Source organism: Fundulus heteroclitus, chromosome 8, assembly GCF_011125445.2.
Source record: "Fundulus heteroclitus isolate FHET01 chromosome 8, MU-UCD_Fhet_4.1, whole genome shotgun sequence".
Classification (NCBI taxonomy): domain Eukaryota; kingdom Metazoa; phylum Chordata; class Actinopteri; order Cyprinodontiformes; family Fundulidae; genus Fundulus; species Fundulus heteroclitus.
This window is the reverse complement of record NC_046368.1, coordinates 13,723,477-13,731,199: the sequence shown is the minus strand read 5'-3', so window position 1 is coordinate 13,731,199 and position 7,723 is coordinate 13,723,477. Positions and strand designations below refer to the sequence as shown.

General features: G+C 40.0%; 1 long non-coding RNA gene across 1 annotated transcript; it reads left to right on the top strand.

Moving 5' to 3' along the window:
* The first annotated feature begins 3 nt into the window (after positions 1-3).
* LOC118563856 lies at positions 4-1,208 on the top strand. Its single transcript, XR_004931462.1, has 3 exons — positions 4-119; positions 200-291; positions 491-1,208. It is a non-coding gene; the product is annotated as an uncharacterized LOC118563856 (long non-coding RNA).
* Positions 1,209-7,723: the final 6,515 nt, after the last annotated feature.

Below are 7,723 nucleotides of genomic sequence, written 5' to 3'. Positions count from 1 at the left end.
GAAGACATGCGGCAAAGCGCCACGGGTCGGAGTCGATCCCGGGCCGACCGCGTCGAGGACTAAAGGCCTCCAAATATGGTTTGCGCTAACCGCTCCGCCACAGGCACGCTAATTAATATGTAAGTTTTAACAGAGAAAATGCTTTATCACACCAGGATCTATTGATTGTACTAATGAACATACATTTTATCATCTTAAGGCCCATCATCTAGAAAGGAAAATGAATCTAATGCAGACGAATCTGAGGTTCTTTCTGAAGACTCAAATACGCGGCACCATCTGGACCTCATGGTAAATATGAACATTTGATCTTTTTTTTTTTTTATTCACAGCATAATAAAATTAGGATATTTTGGAGTAATTATAAAGTATTAAATCAAACACTAACTTTGTAACCAATATCTGTTTGTATATATGTAAATGCTAGAATATTGTTATTGTGACACTGTCAATCGTTTTAACAGAAATTTTCATTTTGTGTAACTTTCAGATGTTACAGTCTGTTGCAGACAGTCCAACTCTTCCTCAGTTGACAGCCGCTGCTCATACAATACAAGGTGCCTGGAAAAGATGCTGCAACGGCGACTAGTTCAAACAATATGCTTGGCGTATTACTAAAGCCAAGACTCCTCCTCCTACTTGTAAACATTATTCTCTACCAGACACGGCAGCATCTGTTTTCACATCGTTGTCAGGATTCTGCAATTGGAGAAAGGCAATGTAGAAAGAAGCAGGGAGTACATGAAAAGCCTAGGGGTCATGTCAATGCCATGTTTCCATGGAGGGTACACAAAAAGGGTGGTGCCTCTAATTCCTCTATTTGTGATCCCAGTAATACAGGAAAAAGTTCCAGGGAATCAGATGTTCTCTTCTCCAAAGGTTGCTTCAGATTCAAGAGGAAATTTAAGGAGATCAGCTGAGGGAGTTGCAAAAGCTTAGTGACACCAAATGGGCACGTAGACATTGGAACATTTAGATATACTTGACACTAGCACACAGTGTAAAATAGCTACTGAAAAAAACAGAAAAGAGATCTCAAAAGGTATCTTCCAGCCTTGGTGGGCTATCCACATCTAAAATAGGCAAAAACACAAGCAAAGCTGGAATAAAGGATACTTTTAGGGTAAGAACCTTCTACCCCATTGGAGACATAATAATCAGAGACATGTACAGATGTTTCTCTAAAGGTAGCTGTGAAATCATTAGAGGAGTTCAAGTTCTGGATCCAAAAACCTTAACTTTTCCCCAAGAGGAACCAGTCTATCATATTGCTGGATTTTATGAGTGTGATCTTAAAAACCTCTGTCATGAGCTAAGCAGCAAGGCTTTTTCAAACAATGCAACAAAGGGGAATGAAGGCACTTTCAAGTATTGTCAAATTTGCAGTTGTTCTTGGGCCTCACAAGGAGTTTTTCATAGCAATCACACTGCCAGTAAGTACAGCAGAATATGAGAGACGCTTTTCAGCTCTAAAAACTAATCCAGACCCATTCGAGCACAGTTATGTATACTGTCAGACCGAGCAACCTGGGTGTCCTTAGCACTGACGCTAGAAAAGCAAAGTCACTTCACATAAACCATTACAAACAGCTTTTGTCAAGCAATCATAAAGAAATGCGAAGCTATCTGTTTTAAGATAGATACGTGTGTAACCTGTCTGCATAATAGTTCTATTACCGCACTATAACAGGAGAAATATTTTGGTCACAACAAGACTTAAGAAAGTTGTGATTTTATTGGTTTTGCTACTTTTCACTATAAATGTTTGATACTCATTATTGATCTTTAAATAAAGTGCTTATGTGCTTGATTAAGGTTTTGATTTAAATATCCTATTATTTATAAATGTAAATGTATACACGATGGGATTATGAATAAATGGTTCAGCTTTTTTCTATTCCTGCTCGTTCTTGTTTACATTTATGGAGCAGAAAGGGGTTGGCTTGTGTATTGTACATCATTTATAGAGATTCCTTCTGTTGTGGCCACCTCCCACTTGCTTTGTGTCCCATCTTGGCCACTCCAGGAAAAATCTTCTGGTTATGCCATTGGTGTTGATCTCTCTTGTACATTTTTCAGTAATCGCTTTAGCTAAAAAATTTTTTTTTGAAAAATGTTAAAGATCCAGTGTCTTACAGGTCTTTCATACCCTAGTGATGCATATCGCGTCCTCTAAACATTTTAATGGTAGAAAACATTCACACATTCAAACCTGGTGTTGAATCATCATGCATGCATACGTTTCTTTATAATACTATTGACTACAAAAATATAAAAACTTAATGCACTGGTCTATGGGGGGATATGGTTGAATCTGGTGCAATGCAGCAAAAATATAAAAAGATTGTGGCCTCTCTTTAAAATTAATGGCTAGCATTGTTGGAAGCATTGTTTTTACTACAATGGCAGTGAGAAAGAAAAAACGTGAGGTAATATACCATTAAAACGACATTGAAATATACAGATAGAAGAGGTTCCTCTTAAGGTTGCGGGAAAACGCTGCTGAGGATGTAACTAAGATGAGAAAGGCTGAAAATACATGTAACAGACTTATGTGAAGGTTGCGCTTGTGACATAAAGTATGTCTTATCATTTAATATTACAAATTGAACTTGATTGCATTGCTTTATAACTAAGAAGGAATTTGAAGGTATGGAAGTGACTATGAAACTGTCTGTTATGACTGACATGAACAAACTAGGTATTGCTTTAAAAGTTGGATCTGTTTGTGTCTAAAAATGCTTGGGGGCGGCTTTTGCTGTGAATGGGGGCTTTATAAATAAACTAAATGGAAATAATTTGCCCTATTTGAATTTTTCAGACCACCAACAAAATGCTATACTCCCACAAACATAACTCGGATAAACATATCACATTTCAACATGCTTTCTACCTTCCTATTGCTTCATCATCGCACAGCGTGACATAAAATGAAGACTACAGCTGCAGTAAAGGAGACACCCACTCCGTCACTCTCTGCGGCTGGAGGAGGACCACACCCTTTGCCTCTTGGCAGCACCTGCTAATCCATAGAACAATGCAGTTTGTGGAAACACTGCATCGCAAACACATTTACCGTAATCTAACTCTTGTAAAAGTCAAAAGAAGACGAGAGGAGAGACACAAGGCACTATGGATTAGTATCGATTGGGAGAAATGCAGGTCTTGTCCTCGAGTGCTTGTGAGACGCTCTCTCAGGGCCCTGCCAGGTAATCCAAGCCTCAGAGGTCAGCAAAATTCCTGGCAGATAATTTAGGCATTCCTGCAGCCCTAAAGGAAACAAAGGCAGAGCTCTGAGACTTGTTAATGACTGCTTAAGATGTAATCAGCACATTTTGCTCTGTTTGTCTTTGAAAGCTAAAATGCCTATACAATGTCGAATGCCTTATGTTTAAGGGGTAATACAATAAAGTTGATAAATATGCAAGCTGAGCTATCATTAGCTGCTTCCTGAAAAGGCATTGCCAATGACAAAGGAGGTGGTATTAAATCCAGTGAGGATTTGCCCAGTGCACGGGTTTCTCCATCAGCCTTTTAGGCAGAAAGACAAAGTTTTTATTATCCTTGTCCTGGGCGGCGCGGTGGCCTGCAGTCCTGTGACGCCTTGGCTTCAGCAGGAGTGACTCGGAGCTAATTTTTTTGGCTAACTGCCAATGCATTTCACTCCCCAAAGCACTTTGATTCTCACAGAGTGCGTCTGGCATGCTCCGCTCTAGTGATCAATGGGTCCTAATGGAGGGACGCTTATGCTCGCCAAAAGTTTTAATTAGAAACCTTTTTTTTTTTTCTGAAGCCATAAATGAATTGAGGCAATGATTTCTTTCAAATCTGTGGAGGTCAATTTTGAATTGTCTGAATGCTTCACAAAAAGGCATCACCAGACGTGTCTGATATTTCAAGGATTTAATCCAAAAGGGATTAATTTAATAAAAAATTGAAAGTTGCAGATTAAACCAACGAACAGTTTTGAGGATAATTGAGTTGAAGTTATTTATCCAGCCCTGTACTGTGTCGTCAATTTTTGTCTGGTTCTGCGACAAAATAAATGTCCATATTCTGATTAATTCTATCTTTCTGTCTGTCTATCTATGTTTTGTAGACATCAGTATCAGTACTCATCTCCCTGAAAATGAGAAAAATGTTAATCCCAAAAAATGTTTTGTAGACAAGGTATTTTATGGTTATTGTGATTTTTATTATTTCAGTCACAATACTTTTCTGCTTCAACCCATATGCCAAAAATTAAAAAAAAAACATTCCAGTGGGAAAACAAATGCAACATATAGCTGTTAAAAGAATAAGCAAAGTTGTTCCTGAAAAGGTTATATGTTACATAAGACTTTTCCATACAGCAAAACTGAAAAAAAACTGCCTGGGCAAAAACTGAAAAAAAAAAAAAAAAGAAATCAACGTCTACATTTTTTATATTTTGAAATAAATTTTAATAATGTAACAAAACATATTTGGAGAGTTCTGTTACAGTAAAAATTATATTTCTTCAGTGCTTGCAGAGTCTCAAAATAAGCTAAAAAGTAAATAGTTAGTAGATTTTGTTTTACTATGAGACAAGTTGTTTTAATAGTGAAAAGCATATAACATCATTTTATGGTTTGACTTCTGAAATGCTGAGCTAAGGTAGATGTTTTTGGTACAATATGTATACATTGATGTTGTGATACACAAATACACATTACCTCTACATTAGAAATCTTCTGCATAGCTCTGGTTAGAATTCAGGGTCATTAACAGAAACCAAGCAAAGACCGATAATAAGAAAATGCTTTGTAGATAATCTTTTACATAAAATGTACACTATAAAGGATAGAGGGGTGTTTTTCAGAAAGTATTCTGTGAAACTTTGCTGACACCTACAGTTGAATGTCTGTCAGTGCATAAACTGACGTCAAAGACAGCAGAGGCAGGAGAGGCCAATGGTAATGGAGCCATGGGTAGTTATACATAATAAGAATAGATGTTAATATAAAAGAAATCAGAAGCATTATTTTATTTCTTCTTATGAAAAAAATAATAACTAGCAGAGCACAAATATTTTGAGCAAAAAATAACTTGTCTTAAAGTGAGAAATCATCATCAAAAAAAAAAGGACTTAAAGAAAATCTACCACAGGGGTGTACAGAGTTAAAAATAATTTTGCATAAAAAAATAAATGGAAAAATAAAAACGAATTAAATGCAACAAATGTCCAAAGAGTTTCCAAAGCCATTGAAACAATATTTACAGTCATACTGTCTGATAAATTAACAAAATATTTCTCATTTTGTAGAAGCCAAATATTTGGCTGCGGTTTAACATTTAGCACAGGACATTGCAAAGCTTTCAAAAGCTTTACAGTGTCAGTACTTAATGCATAAATAAATGGGTCATCATGTTTTCTTTTGTTTTTTATTATTCAGTTATCCTGAAGATCAAAACCACAGCATGTCTAAATCAAGGTGAAGGGAACAATATGTTGTTTCAGTGACAGTTTATTTTTATTTTTTTTCCTACACTTTAATTTCGTGCAGAGCAAAACTGGCTGAGTCCCAAAGTGTTTAGTGCTGAGGTAAGCACAATTCCTTGTCAAGGGCAAAGCCTTCAGTACACTGTATGTTTTGGAGGGAAGCCAATATGCATATGACAGAAAGTATAGGGCAATGTGAAGGATGTTTGGGACACTTCAGAGACATTTATTTAACATAGCAGCAGATTTGATGATAAATTACAAATATTAAATGAACATTGAGGTCTATTTGTCAAAGAAGAAGTGAAGCACAAAATCAAACTATATTTTACAATTTTTTTATATAACAAAACACTGTCACTTTAAGAATATGCACTTGGGGAGTGGTGGCCTAGTGGTTAGAGAGCAGAGCTTTGGTCCCAGAGGTTCTGAGTTCAACTCCCACGAGCTGCCATTCTGGGTCCCTGAGCAAGACCCTTAACTCCCAATTGCTCCCCAGGGGCCGCACAGTGGCAGCCCACTGTTCCCCAAGGGGATGGGTTAAGATGCAGAAGTGTATTTCTCCATTGTGAGATCAATAAAGTTCATTTTCTGACCTTCACTAAGCATGAACCCAGGACAGTATTTGCTGCTGAAGAAAAAAAGGATTACAAACCCACCGATACTTGTAGTTACTCTTATGAAAACATGTCTGCCTTTAACTTTTTTGGTGTCGGCGCAGGCTTCCTATTCTCTGCATCAGAACTGTCTTGATTTCAATAAACATAAAAAACAAAAACAAACAAAACTTTCAAATAGAACCTTTTACGATTCATTAATAACCCGAGAACTCCGGGAGTATGGAGCACCGGGCCCTTTTATTAAGGGCTGTCAGGTCTCTGTACGACCGGTGTCAGAGTCTGGTCCGCATTGCCGGCAGTAAGTCGGATTCGTTTCCGGTGAGAGTTGGACTCCGCCAAGGCTGCCCTTTGTCACCGATTCTGTTCATAACTTTTATGGACAGAATTTCTAGGCGCAGCCAAGGTGTTGAGGGGATCCGTTTTGGTGGCCTTAGGATTGCGTCTCTGCTATTCGCGGATGACGTGATCCTTTTGGCTTCATCAGGGCCTGATCTACAGCTCTCACTGGAGCGGTTCGCAGCCGAGTGCGAAGCGGCCGGGATGAAAATCAGTGCCTCCAAATCCGAGACCATGGTCTTGAACCCTAACCCTAACCCGGAAAAGGGTAGAGTGCCTTCTCTGGGTTGGGGAGGATGTGCTGCCCCTAGTGGAGGAGTTCAAGTATCTTGGGGTCTTGTTCACGAATGGGGAGGATGGAGCGGGAGATCGACAGGCGGATTGGTGCAGCGTCTGCTTGTGAAGCGGGCGCTGTACCGATCTGTTGTGGTGAAGAGAGAGCTGAGCCAAAAGGCGAAGCTCTCGATTTACCAGTCGATCTACGTTCCTACCCTCATCTATGGTCATGAGCTTTGGGTCGTGACCGAAAGAACGAGATCCCAGATACAAGCGGCTGAAATGAGTTTTCTCCGTAGTGTGTCTGGGCTCTCCCTTAGAGATAGGGTGAGGAGCTCAGTCATCCGGGGAGGACTCCGAGTAGAGCCGCTGCTCCTCCACGTCGAGAGGAGCCAGTTGAGGTGGCTCGGGCATCTGGTCAGGATGCCTCCTGGACGCCTCCCTGGTGAGGTGTTCCGGGCACGTCCCACCGGGAGGAGGCCCAGGGGAAGACCCAGGACACGCTGGAGGGACTATGTCTCCCTGCTGGCCTGGGAACGCCTTGGGGTGCCCCCGGAGGAGCTGGCCCAAGTGGCCGGGGAGAGGGATGTCTGGGCCTCCCTACTGAAGCTGCTACCCCGGCAACCTGACCTCGGATAAGAGGAATACGATGGATGGATGGATAGTAACCCGAGAACAGTTTTTTTTATGTGTGATAGTTTAACAAACCACAGCAGCGGCAGCCTTTTGCCACCGGGTGGTGCAGTAATACAGAGAATGACGCTTAAAAAGCCGACGCAGTCTACTTTCAAGCTTTCAACAGCAGTAAATCATCAGACACCATTCACTGGCATCCCCTTAATCTACTTAAAGGTGTAGAGCATGGCATGCTGAAGATAAATATTGCAACTTTGAGCTGGCAAACGTGTCAGCTGGCCAAACATAACTCTTCAGTGAGGGCAGAACACTGTTGGGTTTTGTTTGATTGTCTCTTACACATTTTTTGTAAGTAAAACATTAAACCGCAAGGACGACCTTGCAACTTTCCTTT